The following is a 13,520-nucleotide window of genomic DNA, read 5'->3' on the forward strand; positions in this document are numbered from 1 at the left end:
TATTGATGTCTAACTTGACATTTAATTTACTGAAGGCCCATGCCGCCTATATTACTGTATTCTATTTGTTGAGCACTATCTACAGCTCATTGTCATTTATTATTATTCCTTTTGTACTATTGATGTCTATCTTGACATTCAATTCACTGAGGCCACTGACGCCTATTAATTATTCTATTGATGTCTAACTTGACATTTAATTTACTGAAGGCCCATGCCGCCTATATTACTGTATTCTATTTGTTGAGCATTATCTACAGCTCATTGTCATTTGTTATTATTCCTTTTGTACTATTGATGTCTATCTTGACATTCAATTCACTGAGGCCACTGATGCCTATTAATGGTTTTATTGATGTCTAACTTGACATTTAATTTACTGAAGGCCCATGCCGCCTATATTTTAATGTATTCTATTTGTTGAGCACTATCTACAGCTTATTGTCATTTATTATTATTCCTTTTGTAAATCATTAAGATTGAACTTTGCAGCAATAACTTTTCATTATAGCACTCAATTTATATTCGCAATTCAGATATCATTTATAATACCCTTTCGATTATTGTTAGGCTTCAATGGTCATTAATGTCATTGACCTAATTTCATTTAAATTTTGTATTTCTCTAACGTTTTTTATCACATGTTGTAATTATCCCAAGATCTTTCAACTCAATCTACTTACAATTGTTTTTGTATGTGGCCATCTGCCTATTATTATTTTATTATTATTAAATCTTATCTTGTTGACTCATTTAGTCTTTTATTGGCGTATTTACCACACCTCAAGCTATCAGTATTTTTATGCACAGAATTCAAAGATTTATTTGTAGATATTAATACCAACTATCATTCACAGTCCACTGCCCTGACTTTGGATTCTGTCATTAAAATTGGTTCATCCGGGCCAGATTTTTGATCCAGTGTTTACCTAGGATAATTGTTAATTGGACCAATTGGATAAAAATTGGTCCTCCAGCCCGTTCATTTTTGATCCAGTGTTTACCTAGGATAATTGTTAATTGGACCAATTGGATAAAAATTGGTCCTCCAGCCCGTTCATTTTTGATCCAGTGTTTACCTAGGATAATTGTTAATTTTTATTACCCATTTCTTGGTCCATTGAACCTTAGGGTTTCAGTGACCGTGTGCCTAATAATCTAGCTTGACGCCAATGATTAGGTCCCGCCCTAGAGTATATTTTATTCCATTGTACCTTTGTATGTTTATATTGTTTAATATTAAGCATTCACACACTTGTTTCAAATTTTCAGTACTGGCTGCAACTCAAAGCACGCTGCGACGTGTATGCACCAGCTATCAACTATCTTGTACCCTGAGAGACTGAACCGCACTGAACTGGTCACAGACGGCTATTGCGCATTGAGAAAACAACACACGGCAAACTACACCGCCATACGAGCTCGCTACTTGACTCGCCGCACAGCAAGCTTGATACAACTTGCCTCATACGCACAGGCGTGCCTCTCTGCGTACTGGACCAGCGCCCGAAGTTGCTTATTGGCGCAGCAATCACATTGCTACAGTGCAGTATCATTTCATTCACTCAGGTTTTTCTGGTAATTTTTAAGCATGTCCGTTCATGAGGAAGATTCACTTCCTGAGCCTTCTGCTCTTTCCAATGCAAGAGACAATTTACACCACGAAATAGATTGGTTCATAACCAGCTATAGTGATTATGTTGTGGACACTGAAGCCACTTATTATCAATTGTTGACTGTCAAAAACGAACTAGGTTCACTTAGAATTAAGTATGATAAAATCCATGAACAGTTATGGAATTCAGAGTTGCAAGCACAAGACACTTCAACTCATTTTGAAATACTTAATAAGTTTATCTCCATTACCTCTAAGGCAAACGCTGCATTAACTGCTTTTGAAAGCAGACAACGCAACAATGAGGCCACTGCTGGTGCTTCCCAGCGGCCAACATCTCAAAACTGACATTTGGCAAATTTTCAGTTGCCTCAGATTCCGCTTCCACGCTTCAATGGGGAGCTTTCAAAATGGCAAGCATTCTCAAGTGCTTTTACCAATATTATTGGTAATCAGGATAATATTAATGACTCATTGAAATTTTTCTATCTTCGTCAATCACTCAGTGGTGAAGCTCTTGCTAGAGTGGAACACATTGAAGCTGACGAAAATGGTTTTCAGCTTGCATGGAACCTCTTAAGGGAGAGGTATGACAATAAGAGATTAATTGCTGCCAGGCACGTCACGGCAATTGAATCTCCTCCTACCATAAAACATAACTGTCCGCAATCATTACGGGCATTCATTGACTTTTGCAAGTCCCACATTACCGCGCTCGAAGCACTTCAACTTGGAGTCCAAATCAAGGACTTATTGTACATGCACAAAATGTTGTTGCAGTTGGATACTGCTACTGTTTGAGAATGGGAAAAGAGTGTAGGTATACACAACATTCCCACCATTGATAAATTTTGGAATCTTTTGGAATCACAATGTAAAATCATGGAAGCTGTTGCTTCAAGCTCAGCTAACCATCATCAAGGAAATGTACAGCAAGGTACATCCAACTCGGTTGGTGCTCATAGCAAGCCGAAGTTCAACCAAAATCAATCGAGTGTTCAAGCTAGGATGCAGGTTACTACCTCTTCTATGTCACCTTGTAGTTTGTGTAATTCTGTTGGTCATTTTCCAAATCGTTGTAATGAATTATTGAAGTTGCAGGTTACTGATCGTTGGAATGCTGTCCGTGACAAAAGGTTATGTTATAATTGCCTCAAGCCTTTCACACCCAATCATGTTTGTTCGGACAAATCGTGTACACTTTGTGGCAAGAGTCACCACACTGTTCTTCATAGGTCGTATCCTCAATCACGATACACTCACCCTACTTCTAAGGATAAGGTAACTTCAAATGTTATTCATTCTCAATCTTTTGCTCCCTCCAAGGGTAAGAATGCTGTTTTGGATTCCGTCATGGTTCAGAATGAGGAAACAACTAAGCAAGCTGTGTCTCATGCAGAACAGCCTCAGAAGAACTCTCATGTCACAATGAGCTCCACTTCGTCACTGTGTTTGCAACAGCAATCAACTGTCGCCTTGTTACCTACTGCCGAAGTTTTGGTTCAATCTTCTAGTGGGGAATTTATTAAAGCAACCACGCTTCTAGATTCTTGCTCTGATTGTAATTTGATGTCAACTAGGTTGGCTGAAAAGTTGTCACTTGTTACTTTGTATTCTGACACTTTGATTCATAGTGTAGGTGAGAATAAGACCAAATCATCTATTTCTCATTCAGTTTGCTTGTCTTCATCTGATCGTTCGTGGTCGGTTGAAGAAAATTGTATTGTAGTTGATAGCATATCATCTAATGTTCCTAGTGTGAACATCGATCTCTCTAAAATTTCAATTCCTGTTGAACTCAAATTAGCGGATCCATTGTTTGATCAGCCTAAGCCTGTAGATTTGTTACTTGGTGCTGGCATATTCGCATCTGTTCTTCAGCCTGGTAAATTATATCTAGCTCAAAACGCTCCCATTCTTCAGAAAACCAGTCTAGGTTGGGTCATATTTGGTTCTTGTAAAGCTATTCATCCTATTGCAGCACCTCGTTCGTGCCTCCCTGCTTCACCTGTGGCCGCTCCCCATAGGGTCATGTCAAATTTTCTAACTTCAAATGATGTCTCTCATCAGTCAGAGAAATCAGTTCATGAAATCAGTTCTCAATCAGTTCAGGTATTAGCTACCAATTCTTCTCATAATGATGTTATCTCAGGCATAATTAATAGTTGCTCCACCTATCACAAAATTGTTCGTACAACGGCGTATGTTCTACGGTTCATTCATAATTGTAGGAAACAAAATTCAGTCGCTCCATGCTTTGGTCAATTAGCTATCTCTGAAATTTCAGAAGCTGAAAATTGTATCTTCAAATCCATTCAAGAAGAGGCCTTCTCTGCTGAACTTAAAGCATTGTGTCAAAATCAGGAGCCATTGCCTAATAGTTCTATTAAAGCCTTGTCACCATTCATTCATTCAGATTCACTGCTCAGAGTTGGTGGACGTTTGCAAAATGCAAATGCTTCCTTTGATTATAAACATCAAATATTGTTGCCCAGCAATCACAAATTCACTCGTGCATTGATTGTTGCTCACCATCATCGTCTAAGTCATGCTGGTGTGCAGGCCACCATGGCCAGTGTAAGACAACGATTTTGGTTTCCTTCCACCCGTCGCACCATCAAAAGTGTATTGCGGCATTGCATAATGTGTTTTCGCTTTTCGGCTCTTCGTTCTGAGCAAATCATGGGTAGTTTACCAGCGGCCCGCGTTCAGGCTAATTTTCCCTTTTATAATTGTGGTTTGGATTACGCCGGTCCTATTTCCATCCGTGTAGGCGGCCCCAAATCTCATACTTTTTCTCCACCACTCTTCAGAAAAAAGATCCATTCCTCCACCACTCTTCAGAAAAAAGGCAAATGGCTAAACAATTATGAAAATTTGAAGGTCGGTACGGTTGTCATCTTGAAGGATCCTGGTTCCGCGCAGTCCACTTGGAAGCTGGCGCGCATTACTGAAGTTCATCCCGGTAAGGACGACAAGGTTCGAGTTGTCACTGTTCTCACTCCCTCTGGCACTTTTAAGAGAGCTATTTCGAGTTTAGCACCTCTTCCCATTGATGAGGATTCTAGTTAATCCCCTTGCTCTTATGGTTCATGTTGTATTTTTAGGTTTCATTGTTTTTTCCCCTGGTTCTCACATGGGGCCAGGTTTTCAATTTCCAATTGCCTTGCCAGATTTTACATATTTCTTACTTTTTCTTATTGTGCCATACCCCCGTATGACACAAGGGGCCCAGTTTATGTAAAATCTGACAAAGCATTTATTGGAACGGTTCCACTTGTTACTCGTTCCGCTACTACGTAGACATCATGTCGTCATTTTCCGTCTGCGCTGTCCGGTGACGTCACAGTCACGGTTCTACGGCACTGCTCTAATCAAGTTGGTTTCCCATATTATTCGTATTATTCGTCGTGTTATTTGCCGTTTCAATTTTAATATTTGTACTATTCGATTTTTTGGAATTTATTTTGTCTTTAGGCATCTTACTTTCTAGATATTTGCTACTTTTTCACCAAACGTTTGTAAACGTTTTTCCGTATGTGGCTGACATTTCCGCCTTTCTCTTTTTGTTGCTAGTGCCTTTAGCTAGCTTCTTGTCTTTCAATGGAGTCTAGTCGGTGTGTGCACATCTCGCGCCCAGTCTAAACTTTTCATCCAAATTCATCTGATCTACGGAACGTTTTTAAAAGTGAATTATTCTTTCAAATTAATTCGTTTATTCTATTCTTCAATTGTGATTTAATTATTCATCGATTTCTTCACTTATTTACTCTGATAAACTTTGTCAAAATTGCAACCTCGTGTGGGCGTTTTTCGCTATTCATCTGATCTATGGAACGTTTTTAAAGTGTGAATTATTCTTCCAAATTAATTCGTTTATTCTATTCTTCAATTGTGATTCAACTATTCATCGATTTCTTCGCATATTTACGCTGATAAACTTTGTCAAGTTCACAACCTCGTGTGGGCTTCAATTGCCATTCTTCTAACAATTGGCTTCACCTCGTGTGTTGAGCACTATTTACAGCTTATTGTCATTTATTATTATTCCTTTTGTAAATCATTAAGATTGAACTTTGCAGCAATAACTTTTCATTATAGCACTCAATTTATATTCGCAATTCAGATATCATTTATAATACCCTTTTGATTATTGTTAGGCTTCAATATTCATCAATGTCATTGACCTAATTTCATTTAAATTTTGTATTTCTCTAACGTTTTTTATCACATGTTGTAATTATCCCAAGATCTTTCAACTCAATCTACTTACAATTGTTTTTGTATGTGGCCATCTGCCTATTATTATTTTATTATTATTAAATCTTATCTTGTTGACTCATTTAGTCTTTTATTGGTGTACTTACCACACCTCAAGCTATCAGTATTTTTATGCACAGAATTCAAAGATTTATTTGTAGATATTAATACCAACTATCATTCACAGTCCACTGCCCTGACTTTGGATTCTGTCATTAAAATTGGTTCATCCGGGCCAGATTTTTGATCCAGTGTTTACCTAGGATAATTGTTAATTGGACCAATTGGATAAAAATTGGTCCTCCAGCCCGTTCATTTTTGATCCAGTGTTTACCTAGGATAATTGTTAATTGGACCAATTGGATAAAAATTGGTCCTTCAGCCCGTTCATTTTTGATCCAGTGTTTACCTAGGATAATTGTTAATTTTTATTACCCATTTCTTGGTCCATTGAACCTTAGGGTTTCAGTGACCGTGTGCCTAATAATCTAGCTTGACGCCAATGATTAGGTCCCGCCCTAGAGTATATTTTATTCCATTGTACCTTTGTATGTTTATATTGTTTAATATTAAGCATTCACACACTTGTTTCAAATTTTCAGTACTGGCTGCAACTCAAAGCACGCTGCGACGTGTATGCACCAGCTATCAACTATCTTGTACCCTGAGAGACTGAACCGCACTGAACTGGTCACAGACGGCTATTGCGCATTGAGAAAACAACACACGGCAAACTACACCACCTTACGAGCTCGCTACTTGACTCGCCGCACAGCAAGCTTGATACAACTTGCCTCATACGCACAGGCGTGCCTCTCTGTGTACTGGACCAGCGCCCAAAGTTGCTTATTGGCGCAGCAATCGCATTGCTACAGTGCAGTATCGGTTCATTCACTCAGGTTTTTCTGTTAATTTTAAAGCATGTCCGATCATGAGGAAGATTCACTTCCTGATCCTTCTGCTCTTTCCAATGCAAGAGACAATTTACACCACGAAATAGATTGGTTCATAACCAGCTATAGCGATTATGTTGTGGACACTGAAGCCACTTCTTTTATTGGCGTACTTACCACACTTCAAGCTATCAGTATTTTTATGCACAGAATTCAAAGATTTATTTGTAGATATTAATACCAACTATCATTCACAGTCCACTGCCCTGACTTTGGATTCTGTCAAGTACATTGAATAATAATGATTATCAATAAGGGTGAATAATATTGATAATACCGCAACCAATTACTGATCGTATCAAGTTATAACAAGAAGATTGTTTCCATTTATTAGAAGAATCAAATTATTTTTTCATCACTTAACAATTAAATTATTATTAAATGTTTTTTTCTAAATATCTTATTGAAACTGAGCCATGTCTGGCTGAGCCAGTGCAACTAATGAATTGTATTGGATTCTAAAGATTAATGTACATGTTCTGATTGATAAAGTAATAAATCGAACATTGTAAAACAAAATTAATCTTTCAAGAATGTACTTTTTCTTCTTTTTTTCTCATCACGGTACCTATTGTTCTTGATTTGGTTGCCGAAATTCTATTTCTCTTTTTTGAATGGGCTGAGCGAGGTAGGGTTTTTTCTTTTCCTCTTGCAGTGACTAGACTTTTTTTGACAAATAAGGTTGACTATGACAGCTTAAATAATAATCCCACTTGCTTAGAATGAAAGCATTTAGTAGACTTTTCTTCTTATTTTGTTTCTGCAGATGTAGGTTTGAAGATCTTTTGCACGAATATTAGAAGTGTTTCTAAAAATCTGGATGATTTGTTGGTGTATTTGCAATCAATTAACTTAAAGTTAGACTTAATAATACTGACAGAATGTTGATTGAGGGAGGGAGTGGCTGTAATGCTGGCAAGAACATTCGGATAAGCAGCGTAATCAGAATTATGATAGAGTGATTATCTACATTGATAATACAAAAAAAATTAACTATAAAGCTTCCCAGAAAACGTTGGGTGATGTTTATGGACTAACTTTAGATTTTCAGGTTTTAAACAATTCATTTTCTCTCTTAGAAAAAATATAGATTCTTTCTTGGACAGCTTGGAAAATTATTAAAGTAATTTAAATAGTAAAACAATTGTATTCTGTTAGGAGATGTCAATATAAACCTGTTTTTAGACGACCAGATAACAAACAGATATTTGAACTGTCTAATCGGATTCGGCACAATTCAATGTGTAAATAAACCCACTAGAATCAAGAGAATTCCAGCTCATTGATCACATTTTTGTGCGGTACAGTTCACAGGATAAAATTAAGTCGACCGTATTACATACTAGCATTACCGATCATTTCAGTACGGCATTGAATATTTCAATTCCGTCACAAATACCCTCTACCGTTGTTGAAACTTACAATTTCATTGATAAATCAATGCTTGCACAGGCTATCCAAAGTGCTTATTGGGATACAGTAGAAAATTGTTTAGAAATAGATAGTTGTTCAAGTTTTTTTTCCAAATAATAAAGAATTCTATAGACTCTAGTATAAAAAGTGGAATTTTCAGATCTAGGCATAAGAAACTTAAGCCATGGATAAATTTATGTTTGATTCAAAAGATCAGAGAAAGAGACAAATGATCAGGAAGTTGAGGAAACAACCATTTAATAACATATTATTGAAAAACCAACATATTTCGTTCAGGAAAAAATTAATTAAAGATTTGAGAATAGCCAAGAATAATAATATTACAGAGATAAATTGCTAGAATTTATAGACGATCCTAAACGATTCTGGGGAGTGATAGGAGAATTGGCTGGTAAGAAAACAAGTAGGGATTCATTTTTAATTAATAAATTTATGCCAGAAGTTAATCCTGTCACACCAGAGTTCCTCAGAGATGCTGGTGACGACTTTAATGAATTTTTCTCTGGGGTTGGCCAAAATTTGGCCGATGCAATAGTCTCGGTAGAGCCTCTATTCATTGATGATAGGAATTACACATTAGAAAATAATTTTGTCTTCCAGGAGGTGACAGATGATGATGTTTTAAGGGCTGTGGGTGATCTCGGAGGTGGGTCGGCTCCAGGGCATGATAATGTAACTGCTTCCTTCCTAAAAGACAACATTCAAACTATTATCAAACCAGTTACTCATCTAATTAATCTTAGTACAAATAATTATATTTTGGTTAAAAATAATTAGCTAGTCTCCAAGTTGCCCCTTCAGCCGTCACTGAATTAAAAATCATGAATTATAAGGATTGTAAGAATAATTGTGAATGAAGGGATTTTGTGAAACTTTGGAAAATCAGTTCAGGTATAAAACAATAAAACTCACAGTCAATGAATATAAAGATTTATTATTTGAGAAGGAAGAAATACACTTAGTAATAAGCTTATTCAAAAGTTAGGTACCTAATCATCTATTATAGTCATGAAAGATAGTATTGTTTTTAGAGTAGCAAAGTACAAGAAATTATTTCTGGAACTGAGATTAAAATAAAAATCACATCTCAAGTAAAATATCACTAAAATTATAAAAAATAAATTGACTTATCAACTTTGATAAGTTTAGTTCAGTGGCAGTTTTATAGACTAATCCATAATTGCAAATTACTACTGACATGCTCCAGCTGAAATTAATTTTCTAAAAAATCAAACTAAAGATGATATTTTATTAATATAATTATTCGACATGATGGAACTGTGTTCATTTGTACGCCGTTTATTTGTGGCATCAATATGCTGTCATGTGTGGCTTGATTTCGGAAAACGGTTATACGTTATAAAATGGTTTAACCGTTTTGAAAACGGTTATAAGTTTGAAACACCAAAATTTCAATACAGCTTCCTAAAATATTGAATGTCAAAGCCTGAATTTTAATTTTTCATCCAGAATTTTTACAGTGTTCAAAATGTCATAGTCGTTGGCGTAATATTTAATATTTCAGTCCACAAAAAACCACACGTGGAGATGTAAACAATGAAGACTCCAGAATTCGGCATGTTTGAAATACAGTAGCTACATCAAATTTTGCTGTTCATACATGAATGATGGCGACATAATGGTGGTATAGTGGATAGTGCACTCGACTGCCATTCAAAGTGCCATTCAAATTCGAGTTCCAATCGCGAAACTTCAATTGAAAGAATAATCATTTACCTTTTCACTCTATCATTTTTTCTTATTCAATTTTCAATGTAATTTAAAAAAATATCGTATATAAGAATTGAGATAAAATTATAATGAATGAAATAAACAAAAATAGCGAAAAAATAAGAAACGAATAACACATTAAAAAACAATACAATAGTAACATATAGTTCATACTTCTAAAATTACTAATACAAAAAAAAGTGTTTTGATGCGGAGCTCGTGATAATTTTAGTATATAATACAGTCAACTAAATTAATATGATTATGGGCATCATTATCATGCACCAACATCCACTAATATGATGGTCTCCAAAAATATCCTATATAATATATTTATGGATAAACTCATACTACTTTTCTTGATAAACTCATGTTTTTCACAAATTCTTATAAAAGAATATTATTCACAGAGCTATGAATAATGTTCCCAAAGTAAACAGGACACGAAGTAGGCCTATCAAGAATGATAAAACTTTAATTTTGTTGCTCTTGACTATCTCATTGAACATTAATTTTTCCTCACATTGGAGAAGGTTTCTCTGTGGTGATATCTAGTCAGACCACAGATTGTATTTCAGGTTGCAATTAATTTTATTTTGGAATTTAATCACCTGACAAGAGCGAATCAATGTGTCACTGAAAGTATCTTTTGAAATACAGTAGATGTCTTGATTTTGATTCATCATCGGGCAGATCGGGCTGGACAAATTTGTTTGAAGCTCTCAATGAAATACTAAATATTATGATTTTTCTGCTCAAATTGACCAATACTTAGAAATCGGTCGTGATTATGATGTGTATGTGATCTACATGTGTATTGAAACAAAACAGTAGAATTCAGCATCCAAGATTATTATTATTTTGAATTGTATTTTTTTCATGCAATATTATCAATGTAATGATAATAGAATTATTGTATTATCATGTTAATACAATAGAATTATTATCATTATTATTATCATTATTATTATTATTCATAGTTTAGGCTACTGACTCTTCTAGTGAGTTCAATGTAAATGGAAGAACTGTAATGGAAAACGTAATGTAATATAATGTCAATTTAATGGAATCGGGAAACTCATGTCAATAGTATTTTGAATTAGGAGTGCGTTTATATTCGATAATAAGCTTAAACAATCTTATTCATACAACTCAAATGACCATATAAATTGCAATCAGTAAGTTATGATTCTTCACTTCCAACTAATATTCAATTATTTTACGAATTTTTGCTATACCTAATAAATATGGTATATGCTATTTAAAAACTATCCCTTGGTCCTTAAATATCACAAGCAAGAATCGTATTCCAAAATTTTATTTTATTTTCGATTACCATGATAGACTTTCTATTTGGATATAATTAATTGAATATTAATCCTAAATTAATACCTGGAAAATTTGTGCATGGTAAGAAATAGATTAATCAATTAATCACAATATGGTATTAGTAGTACAAAATGTTCTTATCAAATATAAAGATATCAACTATTATTATAATAATTAGAAATGAATATTGTGCAACAATCATCGAATGAAACTGAATAAAAAAATATTCATAAAAAAATAAGTTTAAAAATCTTTAACTTACTGTCTTTAGTCAAAAGATTTGAAATTCAATGAATTAAGAGATGAAATGGAATTACTTGTAATAGGCTACTACAATTGAATAATAGAGAATTCTCAGAGGTTGAGCTTAGTAAGAGGCTCAGAAATAGATTCAATGCGTAATCTCAACGCCAAGAGTTCTGTACAATTATTATTTATGTAAAACATTAATTAAGTTGTAGTATAACATTGATTCGTTTGAAACATCGATTTTATTTCAAATAACTTTTAAATGTGAATGTAATATCGTTGATTAGATTATACCTATAGTTATATATATAATGTTAAAAAATTATGTAGGAAAGTTTGATATCACTGATTTATAATTGAAAAAGATGCCACATATATATTTATATATAAATAACAAGCTATTAAAGAGAGTATTAAAGACTCCTAGTTCTAAGATAGTTAAAATAGGTTGAATTTTTCAAATTTGAGAAAATTTCGAATATTTAAAACCACTATCTAAGAATGTGATATTTTTTAAAAATAAAACGTTATTTTCAATTACAGTGAGAGCTACTACATTAGCATGAAACATTTCGAGAGATAATTGATTGATGAAGTATACATAAAATGGGTGACAATAATTAGACATCATGTTGATATTGGACATTAAATTATGTGTACATATTTGATTATCCTGTAACACATTATTATTGTATTACTAACACATTCAGCACAAGAATAAGTTGAAAACTTTAGGCCTGAACAATGTACCATTCATAATAGGTTGTAGAATAATTTAAACATTAAAATTCACATTATACTTAACTACTAATGATAAATATATTTAAATATTATATATTGGATAGGGGACGTACCTGTTAACAGTAAGGACTCTCCAGCTCTCAAATCAATGCAAAAACAGTCTATCAGATAGAAAAAAACTTAAACATTGAAATCCTGACGCTAAACCCGTATTTTTAGCCATCACATTGCATAGGAAATCGTAGTCATTTGAATGATAGTCTATTCTTATCTATGTATTGTTGAATATTTTAGAACTTTTCCAGATTTCAATCAAGTTACATACAGATTAATCATCTTATTCCATACATTCAAAATTCAATCAAGATCTATACAGTGAGGTTGGAAAGCAAGCTGTTCTGTCGATTTATTTGTTTAACAATCTTCCTTATCATACTGCAAAACACTTATAAAAAATAAACTATCGTAATCAAAAATTAATATTAGATATGACTATGCAACTGCTGACAATAACTTTAATATACCTTTATTTATCTCTCATTCTCTATTCCTATTCTCTTAAAAGTAATCACAAAAATAAGAATTAGTAAGTACTATTTAAAAAATAACAAGAATCTATTAATAAAAACTTGACATAGGCTACTTTCAATAATAGACTCCACCATCGAATCCATATTGAAGGTCGGTACCGTGTTTCACAACAAATATTTGAGGTGCTTATTCTATGGGTTTTAATCGGCAAGCCAAGAAATTAGAAAGCGCGAAGTTAATGGAATTTCCATCTATTACTGCTTTAAATTGATAATAGGCTGAATAAAACACTTAGATGACCACAACTTTGGTTTCTGATAGCAACAATTAAGAGATTATGAAGCAAATTTGATAGCTTGATAGACGCTTATTTTTTGTTGTTGGGAGACTCAGCGTTAGCATAAGCATTTGCAGTAGCAGTTGCATTTGCATTGATAGCTCCATCATTAGCAGATGACTCCCTCACAGATGGCAAACTGCTTTCAGCTGACAGAGCCCTAAAACATGAAAGCAGAAAATTGAAAAATATATTCTACTCTAATTTATAAAAATATACCTCACATGTCAATTTAAAACAACTTTAACAATTAAAAAATGTTCAATATTGATAAAGAGCAAATAGTTACACATTTTTGAATAAAAAAGAGACTGAAAGCTGTCACAGCCACGAAATTGTT

The sequence above is a fragment of the Nilaparvata lugens genome, chromosome X (assembly GCF_014356525.2).
Source record: "Nilaparvata lugens isolate BPH chromosome X, ASM1435652v1, whole genome shotgun sequence".
Taxonomy (NCBI): Eukaryota; Metazoa; Arthropoda; class Insecta; order Hemiptera; family Delphacidae; genus Nilaparvata; species Nilaparvata lugens.